The sequence below is a fragment of the Hylobates moloch genome, unplaced genomic scaffold (assembly GCF_009828535.3).
Source record: "Hylobates moloch isolate HMO894 unplaced genomic scaffold, HMol_V3 SCAFFOLD_23, whole genome shotgun sequence".
NCBI lineage: Eukaryota > Metazoa > Chordata > Mammalia > Primates > Hylobatidae > Hylobates > Hylobates moloch.
The window spans coordinates 28,792,135-28,807,494 of NW_026652298.1; the positions used below are offsets into that span (position 1 = coordinate 28,792,135).

General features: G+C 42.0%; 1 long non-coding RNA gene across 3 annotated transcripts in view; it reads right to left on the bottom strand.

The window, feature by feature from the left end:
- Positions 1-15,360, bottom strand: part of LOC116462543 (uncharacterized) — a 241,070-nt gene that overhangs the window by 29,625 nt on the left and 196,085 nt on the right. The gene's annotated exons all lie outside the window — the stretch shown is intronic.

The following is a 15,360-nucleotide window of genomic DNA, read 5'->3' on the forward strand; positions in this document are numbered from 1 at the left end:
TTAGGTTCCATCCTCAGGGGTGGAGTCCATGCATTAATCAATCTGGGGTAGGGCCCATGCATTAATTTTCCAAAAATATTCTAAGGTGAGTCTAATATGTGTAGAGGGGAGAACCACAGATTTAAAATGAAAAGCAGGCTGGGAGTGATAGTTTATGCCTGTAATCCCAGCACTTTGGGAGGCCGAGGCAGGCAGATGACTTGAGATCAGGGGTTTGAGACCAGCCTGGCCAACATGGTGAAGCCCCGTCTCTACTAAAAAAATACGAAAATTAGCCAGGTGCGATGGAGCACACCTGTAATCCCAGCTACTCAGGAGGCTGAAGCAGGAGAATCGCTTGAACCCAGGAGGCAGAGGTTGCAGTGAGCTGAGATCACGCCACTGCACTCTAGCCTGGGCAACAGAGCAAGACTCTGTCCCAAAAAGCAAAAAATAAAATGAGAAGCAGTTGGCTGAGGACCTGAGCCAGTTCCAAGAAGACATGAGACTAAAAAGCCGCATGACCACAGACAGACAGAGAAGGCTTAGTTTGCCAACACTGACAAAGCTCTGGGGTGAAGTCCTCAGGAGGTATTGTGCTAAAGTCATTGATGATTCTCTTCTGGATGAAGACCTGTTTTGATAACTACAAGAGAAATAACTGAAACTCAGGTGGATCTTGTTAGTGTTAAGTACACTCCTACTGGCTCCAGTTTGCTCTCCCCTTTTAATTCACTGTCTCCCATTTGAAATGGTATGAAAGTGTATTAGGCAGAGCTCTCAAAGACCAAAAGTGATAGGATAACAGGTTCAAGTGGCTCATTCTGATATACAGCCAAGCTTCAAGAGCGGAAGGAGAACATATGCTTGCTGCACTGGTTTACACCAGGGAGGGCCACCTCGATGTCACCATTTGCTCACTTTCTAGACAATTACAACATCTACCCTGCCCAGGCAAGGTTGATGACCACACCTTGAATTTGTACAACACTTTGCAATATCTAAATCTCCCTCATAAATATCTCAGTGTCCTCCAAAGTGTGGAACGTGAGCCACAAGAGATATGGATAGTTTTAGCTGATACATGGAAATTTTTAATAGTTATTTTAATGCATATTAGGGAAAACATAATTAGCAAGTGAAAATGATGATTTTTACAGATATTTCTTATAATAAAGTAGATAATTAAGATTTTTTTCCCACTTATTTTACTGAATTAGTTTAAAGAAGTATTAATTTCAAGTGGTGGGTGGATGTGGTAAGAAATTGTAGTGTGTTCTGAGGGTGATCAAATTTTGGGATTGTTATTTCAGTATTTCTTTGAGCCACCAACAATCCAGTGTAAATAAAATGTCACTTGTTCTTAGCTCTATTTCATAGGTTAGGAAATTGAGGGTTTGAGATTTTAAATAACTCATCCAGTTTTTTGTTATGGGCTTAAATTCACGTCTTTTTAATGTAACTGCAGCTTTTTTCCACTCCTGGACTCTTCGACAGAAAGTCTAAGACAGAGCCTTTCTTTTCCTAGCAAGTGAGAGATGGCATCCGAGTCATTCACACTGTCTCTTCTGTTCCTTTCCAGGATTAATATGTGTAGCTCTGACTACATAACAAAATGGATTATCTCAGTGGTTCTCAAAGGGTGGTTCCCAGGCTAGCATCATCAGCGCCACATGAAACTTTCTAGAAATGCAAATTCTTAGAACTGACCTAAAACCAATGTCTTGGAAACTATGGGGATAGGGCCAGAAACCTCTGTTTTATCAACCCCTGGTATAATTTTGATGCACACTAAAGTTTGAGATAGTTTGAGAGCTATATTGTGGTTCTCATTGCAGTGTTGATACCCTGCCACCCCACCCAGGAGATATTTAGCAACGTCTGGAAACATTTTGGGTTGTCCCAGCTGGGGCAGAGGGTGCTATGGGCATTTAGTGATTGGAGGCCAGGGATGCTGCTGAGTATCTGGAAAGGCACAGGACAACTCTGCGTAATAAAGAATTATCCCGCCCACTTTGGGAGGCCAAGGTAGGAGAATTGCTTGAGGCTAGGAGTTCGAAACCAGCCTTGGCAACATAGCAAGACCCTATCTCTAAAAATAAAAAATTTAAAAAGTAGCTTGGCATGGTAGTACTCACCTGTAGTCCCTGCTACTCAGGAGGCTGAGGTAGGAGGATTGCTTGAGCCCAGGAGTTTGAGGCTGTAGTGAGCTATGCTCACATCACTACACTCCAGTCTGGGTGGCAAAGCAAGACTATTTCAAAAAAATTTTTTGACCCAGCCCAAAATGTTAATTGTCCTGAGGGTGAGACACACTACACTACACCAAACTAATTAATCTTGGCTTGATTAGCATTGTGGTTCAGCCAATGGAGCTATCTTCAAGAGGCTGAAAGCAGTCTTGAAATCGCTGCTTACTTTTGCCTCTGATTGACTGGGTTGCATACTTTTTATTTGTCAGTGCTCAGACATATATGACCAGTGGGCAAACATCTTCTCCAGTCTACTCTCGGCCATATTTATGATTCCTAAAATGGATATCAAATTATGGTCACATGGTGGAGTCCAGCCCAAGAAACCAGGACAGCCGGGGGCAATGTGTGAGGCTTGTGTTTGTTGCAACTTACCTTACCTCTCTTGGCACTCAGGACTTCAAACTGTGTCTTGGGTGCTAAGATTCCACCTTTCAAGAAGAGAATGCATAACCAGGTCCCTGTTAATAAGGCAGTATAGCATAATGGTCAACAGCATCATTTGGGGTGGGAGGGGGTCAAATTCCTTGGCATCAAATCCCAGCTTCACCATTTCTCGACTGTGTGACTCTAGGTAAATTCTGCACTTTCCCGAGCCTCAGTTTCCCCATCTGTAAATCAGTACTACTATTATAGTAGTACTTTCCTCTTAATATTATTATGAGGATCAAAGAGGACAATGCATATAGAGCTCCTAAAACAGTCCAAGAGCCATGGAAAATGCTTGCCATCTGCTACTTTTAATTACTATTTGATATGGTTTGGATGTGCATCCGCACCTAGATCTCATATTGAATGGTAATCCCCAGTGTTGGAGGTGGGTCCTGGTGGGAGGTGACTAGATCATGGATCATGGGGGTGGTTTCTCATAAATGGCTTAGCACTATCCCCCTTGGTGTGGTCCTCACAATAGTGAGTGAGTTCTTGTGAGATCTGATCGTTCAAAAGGGCGTAGCACCTCCTCCATCGCTCTCTTTTGCTCCTGCTTTTCCATGTGACATGCCTGCTCCTCTATCACTTTCCACCATGTTTGTAAGTTTCCTGAGGCCTCCCCAGAAGCAGATGCTGCTATGCTTCCTGTACACTCTGCAGAACTATGAACCAATTAAGTTTCTTTTCTTATAAATTACCCAGTCTCAGGTATTTCTTTGTAGCAATGCAAAAATGGCCAAATACACTATTAACACTCTGTATTGTCTCTTTGGGTCTTCCATCATTTATTTTATTTTATTTTATTTTATTTATTTATTTGAGATAGAGTCTTGCTCTGCTGCCCAGGCTGCAGTGCAGTGGCAGGATCTCTGCTCAACTGCAACCTCCACCTCCCAGGTTCAAGTGGTTCTCATGCCTCAGCCTCCTGAGTAGCTGGGACTACACATGCCTGCCACCATGCCTGGCTAATTTTTGTATTTTTTTAGTAGAGATCGGGTTTCACCATGTTGGCCAGGCTGGTCTCAAACTCCTGATGTCAGGTGATCTGCCCGCCTTGGCCTCCCACAGTGCCGGGATTACAGGTGTGAGCTACCGAGCCTGGCCTGGGTCTTCCATTTTTTAAAATAACAAGTCTATCCCCTTAATGCTCAAGAAGAACCCTTGATACCCTGTTCTTTGGGGAGCACTGGTCTCCACATTCCTCCCCAAAACTGATACTCCATGTTGCTTAACCATAATTAGCCCTTTCGCTGTCCATACCTGTAATATAACATGGGCTGAATTGCATCATATTCCCCCTGTTTCTAGGACTTCATTCTGACCCTGGAAGGTGGATGCTATTACCAGTGGGGATGAGGCAGGTGTCTGGCTGTAAACTAGCTGCCCTAAATCCTAAAGAACTAATTTAAAGTGATGGGTTATTAGCATCAGGGAAGACATTTTCAAGGAAGGGATGGCTGTGGCCTACATTATAAGGCTCTCACTGCAGCTTTTATAAGGTCAGCCTAGACCAGGTTAATATGGCTTTCAAAATAATAAAGAGGGAATCTGTCTGCTCTTATTAAGTCTAACCCTTGCCTGAATATTAAAATATGTAGAAACAGGCACAGGTGGAATGACAGCTGGCCTCCAGGTCAAACTAGGGAAAAGAAAATCAGGGTGGGACTCCTCACTCATGGTCGAGGAAGCAAATGAGGTCAACATCATTAATGGCAAAGCATCCCCAATTTGTTTCCAGATGATCAAATCACTGAGGGGGAGGGGCTGATGGGGGAAACTCTGAATGTGTCATTAGGATGAAAACTGTTCAAAGTTCTTTTTCTTCCATGTTAACTCAGAAATATGCCAAAGGTCTCCCAACAGGCTTCCACCTTATACCATCCTCTACCTGATGTAAAAACATCACAATGGAAAATCTTCTCCAAGTCAAAACCAAACAAAAGGGGAAACCTCACACAGATACCAGTGCAGCCCTCTTGCCAACAATGATCTCCTCTTATGTGGGATTACAGGAAAGCAGTTTGAACAGTCTTAGGATTCCATGGCTGGTGGTGACAGAGTGTGGGGAATTCGAAGTTTCCGGGAAGTGCCTGTCAAGTTCGTTGTTGTTTTAGAGTTCCGTTTCTGGACCACAGAGTATCTTTCAGGGTATGTGTGGGCTTCATGCAAAAATAATAAAGCTAACAGTTAAATAATGAAGTTAACTTCAGGAGGAGCTATTTCTTAAGTGTTGTTATGACCCTACAGCACTGATGGATAGTGACTTCCATTTCAAAGGTTTGTTAAGTTTTTCAGGGACAAGTGATATTTTGGTGACTCATCCTAATAACAGTTGTAGGGGAAAATTTGCTAAAGGTTAAGAGCATTGAACGTAAGACACATGAGACAGTTACATGGCAAAGAATCTAATACATCAAGTCCTATGCTAGGAAAAAGGGCAGTGACTCTCAACCTTGGTTATGTATTAGGATTATCTGTCACATTCAAAAGCTATCTACTTTTAAAAACCCACTCTAATGCACAAACGCTTGACTAATGAAGTCAGAACCCCTGGGGTTTCTTCAAGGCATCCGCATTTCTTAAACCTCCCCAGGTGATTTCATTGTGAATTCAGGGTGAAGAACCACTGACCTAAAGTGACAGAGTTGAATAGGATAAAATTGGCTCCCTCAAGAAAACAAGCAGAGTCAATTGTGTAAGTAAATATGTGTGATACAGGGCATTAGATGCAAATAGTAATGTGTACTGTAAAAGTATAGGGGTTTTGGAGAAAATAGAATGACTAATTTTCCTTGGGAGGATGAGAGAATGTTTATGGGAAGAGATGATGTCAGAATAATTTTGAAGAAGATACAGGATTTGACCAACATGGTGAGCAGGGAAGAAGATTCAAGAGAGAAGAAAGCTCACATGCTCTGCACCTAATTAGAGAAAGATCAGGAAGATGCTGGAAATTTTCCACCCAGTAATGATCAGTTGTGGAACAGTTTGTACAGAATGATCACACCTAACCTGGAAGCTGCTCTTCACTGATGAGACATCAGTGGCTAATCACTGGAGCTCAGAGAATTGAAACTGAGAGGTGGAGGGCAGAACATGCACAGAGGTGACCTTCTTAGGTTAACAGGAGAGTATTCTGAGTGTTCTCATGACAATGAAATGATAAATGTTTAAGGTAATGGATGTGCTAATTACAATGATTTGATCATTGCGCAATGTATGCATGTGTCAGAACATCAAACTGAACCCCATAAATATGTGCAATTATTATATGTCAGTAAAAAACAAGATGTGACAGGGCATTGGAAAACAGCTAATCTCTTGTGCTGGTAATATCTTTCAAAGCATTTATTATTACTTAGTCAACTTCTTGTGGCTTCAGTCCAGCAGGACACAGACCCCTTCCCCTCCACATACATATGCCTTCACTCTTCTCCTTGGCTCTTCTGCTGAAGAATTTTGTCTTTGTGATGATGGACTGCTTCAGGGGCTTTCTCTCCCCTAGAACTTTCTTTTTTTTTTTTTTTTTTGAGACAGAGTTTCACTCTTTTTGCCCAGGCTGGAGTGCAATGGCGCGATCTCGGCTCACTGCAACCTCCGCCTCCTGGGTTCAAGCGATTCTCCGGCCCCAGCCTCCCAAGTAGCTGGGATTACAGGCGCCTGCCACCATGCCCGGCTAATTTTTTTTTTGTATTTTTAGTAGAGACGGCGTTTCACCATGTTGGCCAGGGTGGTCTCGGTCTCGCGACCTCGTGATCCGCCCACCTCGGCCTCCCAAAGTGCTGGGATTACAGGCGTGAGCCACTGCGCCCAGCCCCCTAGAACTTTTTAGTTGCCCAGTCACCATCAATGATGGCAGCTCTAGCTTTGTTTTGGTACCATTGATCTGTGTGTTCACTGACCAAGGTTTGTAAGATTAGCAGTGGGGCAGAAGCTGCTGTTTCCTCTTGATGTGGGGTGCCTCATGCCAACCTTCCCACATCACATGGGTGACATTTGTTGTGATGCCTGTCACCAGTATTATCCCAGCATCTAGTTACTCCTGGTTCTTGCAGATATGGCTCTTGCTGTGGTTCTCATGGCCCTGGAGTTTCTGGGCCTTCTTCCATCTGGATAGGTGCCATGGACTGAGACAAAAAAGAGAGCTTACTGTTTTTTAGGTTGCAGTAAATTTTCATGAAGTGGTGTTGATGTGGTTTGACTGTGTCCCCACCCAAATCTCATCTGGAATTGTAGTTCACATAATCCCCAAGTGTCGTGGGGTGTGGGGACCCGGCAGGAGGTAATTGAATCATGGGGGCAGTTACCTTCATGCTGTTCTCATGATAGTGAGTGAGTTCTCACAAAATCTGATGGTTTCATAAGGGACTCTTCCCCCTTTTTCATGTCACTTTTCTCTCCTGCCACCATGTGAGGAAGGACGTGTATTCTTTCTCTCCTGTCATGATTGTAAGTTTTCTGAGGCCTCCCCAGCCCTGTGAAACTGTGAGTCAATTAAATCTCTTTCCTTTATAAATTACCCAGTCTTGGGTATTTCTTCATAGCAGTGTGAGAATGGACTCGTACCTATGTTATAACTGATAAAAACAAAGATAGCTACAGCTGTAGCTACTGAAATACAATTTATAAAGACATGGTGCTTGGTGCAGATTTTGAAGATGTGATGGGCATTTTGGCAATGGCATTTATGTTTGGAAATACTTCTTGAAGCACCAGTGAAGCCATCTACCCATCACCCACTGAGTTGTGAACAGGCTCATTCATCAATTCACATCTCATCAATTGCTACGGTTCATGGTGGCATTAGTCATAATAATGCTACAACAAATGCTGCAACTACAATAATTAAAAGAAATTATTGAGGCTTCCGATGCCTTCAATATGTTAACTATTCTAAGAAATCTTTGGTTATTCTCTGCCATTTACACTGTTTGTTTTATTTGATGAGCATTATTCTTAATACTCATCAAATGTTTTACTTGCATCTTTGTTTACTCATGTAATTAGGATATTTTGAAAAATTTAGAGGTTTTTTTCTGTCTCTTTTTGTGATAAATAATAATTGCTATAATGTGAATTTGTCTCTACAAAAGCATATATTGGAAACTCAATCCCTAGTGCAACAGTTCTAGGAGGTGGGGCCTAATGAGAGGCAATCAGTCCATGAGTGCTCTGCCCTCATGAAGGGATTATTGTGGAAGTGGGTTTCCTATGAAAGTTCAGCCCCTTTTTTTCTCTCTCTTATCCTCTCTTAGCCTTCCACCTCCCACCATGGAATGATGCAGCAAGAAGGCCCTTGCCACAGGCTGGCCCTTTGATCTTGGACTTCCTAACCTCGAGCTGTGAGAAATAAATTTCTGTTCATTATAAATTGCGCAGTGTGTTGTCTTCTGTTACAGCAACATAATCTGGACTAAGAGTGTTATTTCAATACATCTTTAGAGGAAGAGGAAAGAAAGATGCTACCTTGGGAAAAGAAGGGTGTAGAGTGGGGATCATCCTGGGGAGACAGAGGAAGAAGCAGCTGAAGTCCCATTTCTGTCATTTCAGGTGGGTTGGGAAGGAACGAGTTAGCAGCTCGATGGAGCAGGTTAATAAAACACACGCATCTTAATCAAACTCTCTGGGATGAAGTGCAGGGAGGGGAAATCAGCAAGATAGATTGAGGAAAAAGATGATAGCAAAAAAAGAGGTTTTTCTGGTCGTGTTTCCTATTTGGCATCTGAGAGAAGAGAGATTTGTAAGATGTCTCCCATGTGTCAACATGGTGTGACTGCCTCAGGTCGGCGGCACACTGTTGTAAGGTCTAGCTAGTCTGAGATAGCATCTTGAGCCTCCTTTGGCTCTTGTGGAATGGAATGGAAAGAGCCAGAATTTTTCTGAACCACCGAGAGCATTTGGAGGTTAGCTGAGAATGCCCAGGAAGTTTGCCTTAGAGGTTGCTGCACCAGAGTCTAAGTGATCTACGGTAGTGTGTTGCAGGGCAGCTTCCCTGGCCTAGGAGCTAAGTGGGAGTGGTCAGCGTCAGAGGGATATAGAGCCTGGGGAGAAGTAGGGAGAGACATATCACAGGTCCTGACTGGGCTGGGAGAGCACAGAGCGCAATTCACCAGACACTGGCTTCCTCCTTGACTGCCAGCAGCTGCTCAGCAACCCGGCAATAAGGGGCATTGCCATGGAGACCAGAAGAGCAGGGATTCTGTAAATGGTGCCTGCCTGGGTGGAAACATGGAGGACATTTATTCTCCACCTTGCATGGTGGGAAGAGGCCAAAGCCCTGTTCACACTCACTAACCTTCCATTAGCTCTGTCGTTTATCTGGATTGAGGATTAGCTTAGACAAGACACCTCCTCTGCAGAAGGGGATGTCTCCATGCAGAACTTTGAAAGGTTTTTGAGTAGCCTACCATGTAATTGGGAGGTAGTATAGAATCTGAGGTCCTTCTCTTTTCTGCCACGATAATGCCATGTACTTCCACCTCCAGATCCCCATCCAGATACTCAATGAACAGGACGTATAAGGAAAAGGGGAGAAAACTGGGAACGCTGGAAAGAAACTGAGTTGCCTTCAGGGATGGTTTAAAGTATTGGATCATACTGAGTTAACTTGATTAAACTAAATTTGAATTTTCACCACTACCCCTCGGGACAAGGATTTGTGAGGATTTTCAGGCTAATTCAGGAAATACAAGTGGTGCTCTTTCTTTGAAACCTGGTTATAACGTGCACATTTGTGACCTAACCATATTCGTTTCCTAGGATGGCCACCAGAAATCACCACAAATTGGATGGCTTAGAATAATGATTTGTTCTCTCACGGTTTACGAGGCCAGAAGTCTGAAATCAAGGTATCTTCAGGGTGGTTCCTTTTGGAGCCGCTGAAGGAGAGTCAATTTCGTGCTTGTCTCTTAGCTTGCAATGGTTACCAGCAATCCTGTGTGACCCTGGGCTTGTAGATGCATCACTCCACTCTGCTTTTTTCTTTGTGGCCTTCTTCTCTATGTGTGTCTCTGCATGTCCTCCTCTCTTCTTAGAAAGGTACCAGCTACTGGATTTAAGGCTCACCAGTATGACCCCAACTGAACTAATTATATCTGCAGACATTCTAAATTTGTGGATAGACATGACTATGTGGGGGATACCATCAAATCACCACATCAGCAATACATATTTATTTCCTACTCATTACCCTGTAAATTCCATGAGGACAGTGAACAGGTCAGTTTTAGTGACTATATTTGAAACTCACACAGACTGTGTCCCAGCATGTATTTATTGAACTAAATGAAAGAATGGATGTGTGTGATCAGTTATGACTTTGTCTCCTTCCCTGTAAATTTTTTTTTTGTTTTGAGATGGAGTCTCGCTCTGTTTCCCACGCTGCAGTGCAGTGGCACAGTCTTGTCTCACTGCAACCTCTGCCTCGGGTTCAAGTGATTCTCCTGCCTCAGCCTCCCGAGTAGTTGGGATTACAGGTGCCTGCCACCACGCCCAGCTAATTTTTGTATTTTTAGTAGAGATGGGGTTTCACCATGTTGGCCAGGCTGGTCTCGAACTCCTGACCTCAGGCAATCCACCCGCCTCAGCCTCCCAAAGTGCTGGGATTACAGGCGTGAGCCACTGCTCCCAGCCGCCTGCCCTATAATTCTTCCACTCATCCCACAAATACCTTTTCAGTTCATCTTGGACCAAAATACTGTCTTCGGTCCTGATTACCAAGGACCTGAATCTCCAACTTCTTTCCTTCTTCTATAGGGGTTTTCTCCAAAAATGTGGTTTTAATCTTATGAAAAAAATTTAAAAACATGTTCTTTCTGCTTCTAGGTCCAGGATGATTATGAACCTTCATTCGGCCTCGCCTCATATTTGTTGATGAAGACAGGAATCCTGCCTGTGTGCAAACATGGAGGCCATTTATTTTCCATCTTGCTTCACTGTAAGAAGCCAAAGCCTTGTTCACACCGACTGACCCTCCACTAGCTCTGTGGTTTATCTGGGTTGAAGATTAGCTTGGACAAGACACTTCCTCTGCAGAAGGGGATGTCTCCATGCAGAACATGCAGAACTTTGAAAGGTTTTTGAGCAGCCTACTATGCAATTGGAAGGTAAGATAAGTCACAGGCAACTGATGGAAAATGGAAAGACAGGTTATCCAGTCTTTGGAGTGGTATCCATCTCTTTGGGATGTATAGGTTATACACCCCAAATAATTTACAGAGAAGTACAAGGGTCTTATTTCTACTTATGAATGACTTTATTTGGGTGCAACTACAATCTGGCTTAATTAATTGATTTATTAGTAGTTACTCTTGATTTATAAAAATTAGTCATGTTTGGTCTTTAGCCAAGATACATGGCTAATGTAGTAATGAATGTCCAAACTGGACCATGTGCTAAATTTTGCTTTCTCTAGTTACCTGTGCCTGGAGAAATAATTGGTCTATGCAGGAAGAGACATTTGCCACCTAGTGGCAAATACACAAATTGCAGGCATAGTTCTAACACATAGTTACTAATAGTTTCTACTACAGTGGTTCCCAAGCTAAAGTACGTAGATGATAAGGGTCCTTGATTGCAGAGATGCCAATTCTTAGTCTATTATCTTTATTTTACAAAAAAAACCCCAGAAAATTCACATTTATCAAGAATAAACTAGACAGAATAACTAAAGCGTCATTTATCATTATTTCTATAGGCTGGAATTATAAAACAAAAATAATGGCTACTAGTTAGTAAGAAAATATTATTTTTTAATGGTCACTTCTAAGCCTGGAAAAAACTGCAAGGAAAGCATTATTATCTACTCGTTTCAAGTGAGAAAAGTGAGTCACTGTTTTCAGCACAATGTGAAAACACTGGTTGTGATGAACCAGTAAGAAAATGTTTGGCAGTTACAATTTTACTAGATGTTAAGATTATGAGGATGAATGAATTATTACTTATTATGGATGTTTCTCTACCACAGTAGAGTTTGTTAATGTGATATAGTAAAATAGATCATTTTGGGATCAGACAGATGTGGATTCAAATCTCAGCTCAGCCACTAGTTAGTTTTGTGATCTTGGGAATATTACTTCACTTATCTGAATGAGCCTCAGTTTGTTTGTTTGTTTTTTGAGCCAGAGTCTCACTCTTATTGCACAGGCTGGTGTGTAGTGGCAGAATCTCGTCTCACTGCAACCTCTGCGTCCTGGGTTCAAGCGATTCTCCTTCCTCAGCCTCCCATGTAGCTGGGATTACAACTGCCTGCCACCATGCTTCGCTAATTTTTTTTGTATTTTTAGTAGAGATGGGGTTTCACCATGTTGGCCAGCCTAGTCTCCAACTCCTGACCTCAGGTAATCTGCCCACCTTGGCCTCCCAAAGTGCTGGGATTACAGGTGTGAGCCACTGAGCCTGCTCTCAGCTTTTTACTAATAAATAATAATAAGATCTGGCATCATCTCAGCACTTACTGTGTGCCAGCCACCATTGTAAGGTGCGGTGGAGGCTACTATTATTCCCATTTCACAGATGAGGAAAATGAGGCTTAGAGAGGTCACTTGCCTTAAATCACATGGGTAATCAATAGAGAACCAGGATTTGAATCTTGGCTCACAACAGTATCACATAAAAATAGACAAAATGACACCTATCTTAAAGAGTAGTTGGTCAAAATTAAATGTCATAATATATTGTTTCTGACACATAGTGGATCATTAATAAGTGATATTCCCCATTTTCTCATTGCAGTCTCTTAAAACAAGGAGTCCATGCAGAGGGACCTGATAATTTTAAAAATATAGTTTTTACTGGTGAAAATACTTGAGATCCATGGGCAAATTCAAATTCAGAAACTGAAGGAAACTTTTAAGATACCTTAGGAATAATATTACTTTATGTGGGCTCCATGCCTAAGGCTTTACATGGGTATTCTAAGATAATCTTTGCAGCAATTATGTGAGGCACGCACTGTTATCATCACCATTCCTACTGAGAATTGTGCAGGACATGTCTGCCTTATTCAGGTTCATCTAGTAAGGGCTGGGAAGTGCAGGCAGGCTTTGAATCCAGGCAGTCTGAGTCCAGAGTTCTGGCTCTAACCAGTAAGCCTCTAAGCCTCATCATAGCTCTTAATATGCCTTATTTTTAACTAATTTTTTTTTTTTTTTTTTTTGCATTTCTGACTGAAGCCAGCTGTGGGCTTGCTGCCGGAATTGTCATCATTATTCAAGAAGATTCTACCCCACTCATGGGTGCAGCATCCTATTTAAAGGTAACATCATAAGTTCAAGACAGGTTATGCAAATATTTCCACAGCACCTCCATTGTGTGATTACCCTCCTGCCACAGCCTGATTTCATATTCCTATTCACGAAAGCTAATTTGGAGCCAAGGAGGGTCGGATGCACAAAATCCTGGAAATCATATGAGAAATCCCTTTTCCTCACAGGTTCATAGCAATTAAATCCTTGATAATGAATTGCTCATCAGTTCTGCAGGAGATGGAAGTGATTGCCTCTACAGGTAGCAATCATTTTGTGCAGTTGCCACAATTATCAATCCCCTTCAGGATGATTGGAATTTAGCAATAGGAACCAGAAGAGTGGAAGGTTTTTCAAGATATGGAGTAATATTAGCAACCTGCCAATGAGAAATTATGTCTTTCTCCTCATGAAAGTTTCTTAGTAAGTGAACAGTGGTTAGAAAATACATCCACATTCCTGAGTCTCTTCTCTTAAAGAGTTTAATGCGTTGTATATACCCAAAAGGCTTAATGGATTTTGAAATCTACAACAAATTTTATCTTTTCACCGTTCCCATTAATTTATATGCTGACACATGTACATCTCTGACATGTGTTCAAGTAATTTTTAATGCTGGCCATGCTCTTGGAAGTATACACTTCCCACCCCACCCTGGAAAGATAATTTAACAACATGCATAAAAAGCCTTAAAATGTTTAAACTCTTTGTCCTTGTCATTTCTCTTTTGGAAATCTATCCTAAGAAAAAATTCAGACATTAAGAAAAAAAAGATTTAAGTACTCAGTGTTATTTCCAATAGCAAAATATTAGAAAACACTTCAAAGCTCAATAAAAGGAGAAGAGTTAAATAAATTATGGTTCATTAAATGATGGTGCATTATGCAGCTATTAAAAGTCACGTGTTTGAAGAGTAGTTAATGACACATGGAAAATGTTCATTATAGAATGTCAAGTGGAAAAAATAAACACAATCATAGTTGAACAATAAGTGTAATGTAATTTCTTAAGCATCCATTATGTAACTCTAAAAGGTAGGTGCTTTTATTCCCATATTACAGAAAAGGAAACAAAGGCTCAGAGAATTTAGATGAGAGTTAGAGACCAAGAGAAAGAGAGAGAGAAAAAATGCTAGATGGAAAGACACAAAATTTATTGGTGGTTACCATGGAGAAGTGGGAACCAGAAACAATTCTGTTTTCTTTATGCTTGGTGGTAGTTTCCACCATAAGTATGCATTACAGTTGCAATCAGAAAATAAGAAATATCATTAAAATAGTCTGTGCACCTAAGGCACGGACAGCTTTGGAAAATAACTTTGTTTTGAGCTGGGCTACATGAAGCAGGATTTACTACCCGAGTTCTAGCCTTCAAACAAGCAAACTTGAGCACAATCTTGCTTGGCTGCTCTGGCCTCTGGGTAGAGGTTGTTCAGACACAGATATGCCCGACCTGAATCAGGGCTGGCAGTCTCTGTACAACTGTCTCCTCTCACTGTGTTTGATTTCCTGTTGCAAAACAAAGCGTCTGGTAAATTCAACCACACTCAGAGTTTTGGCACTAATTGCAGCATTTCTTAAAAGCGTGGTCCAGGTAACCCCGGAATTGGAATCACCTGGGTTCCTTCTTAATAACATCAACTCTTGGCCTTTCAGACCCCCCAAAACAAGATGAGGCTGGGAAGTCTGCATCTGGAACGAGAGTTCCAGGTGATTCCTGTCTACACTGTTAGACAATCACTGCTCCAGGGTACTCTACCACTAAAAGAAAGAAAAGAAAGAAGCCAATGCTTCATCCAGTGAGAAATTCTATAGGGCAGATATCTGGGGACCCAAAATGCCTCTAATCACATCAGGTCAGCAACTTCCTACTAATATCCTGACTCTGTTCCTCGCCATTTGGGATGACCTTGACTTTGGGAAATAACTTTCACTCTCTGAGTCTCATTGTTCTTATCTCTGAAATGGGAGTAATAACAATAGTAGTAATATAATAAATATTATTATTATGGTTGGATCTACCCTATAGAACAAAAGCCAAAGTTACTCTTGCCTGAAATGTAAGTGTGCAACGATCAATGAGTCCTCAAGCCAGATTTTATATATATATATATGGTTGTTGCTGTTGTTGTTTTGAGACAGGATCTAGTTCTGTTACCCAGCAGGCAGTGCAATGGTACAATCATAGCTCACTGCAGCTTCGACCTTCCAGACTCAAGTGATCCTCCTGCTTCAGCCTCCCAAGTAGCTGGGACTACAGGCACACACCACCATGCCTGGCTAATTTTTCATTAATAAAATTTTTAATAGAGGTGGGGTCTTGCTGTGTTTCCCAGGCTGGTCTCAAACTCCTGGCCTCAAGGGCTCCTGCTGCCTCAGCCTCCCAAAGTGCTAGGATTATAGCACCATGCCCAGTGTCTCAAGCCAGATCTTTAAGATGGTGTGCAGATTCTG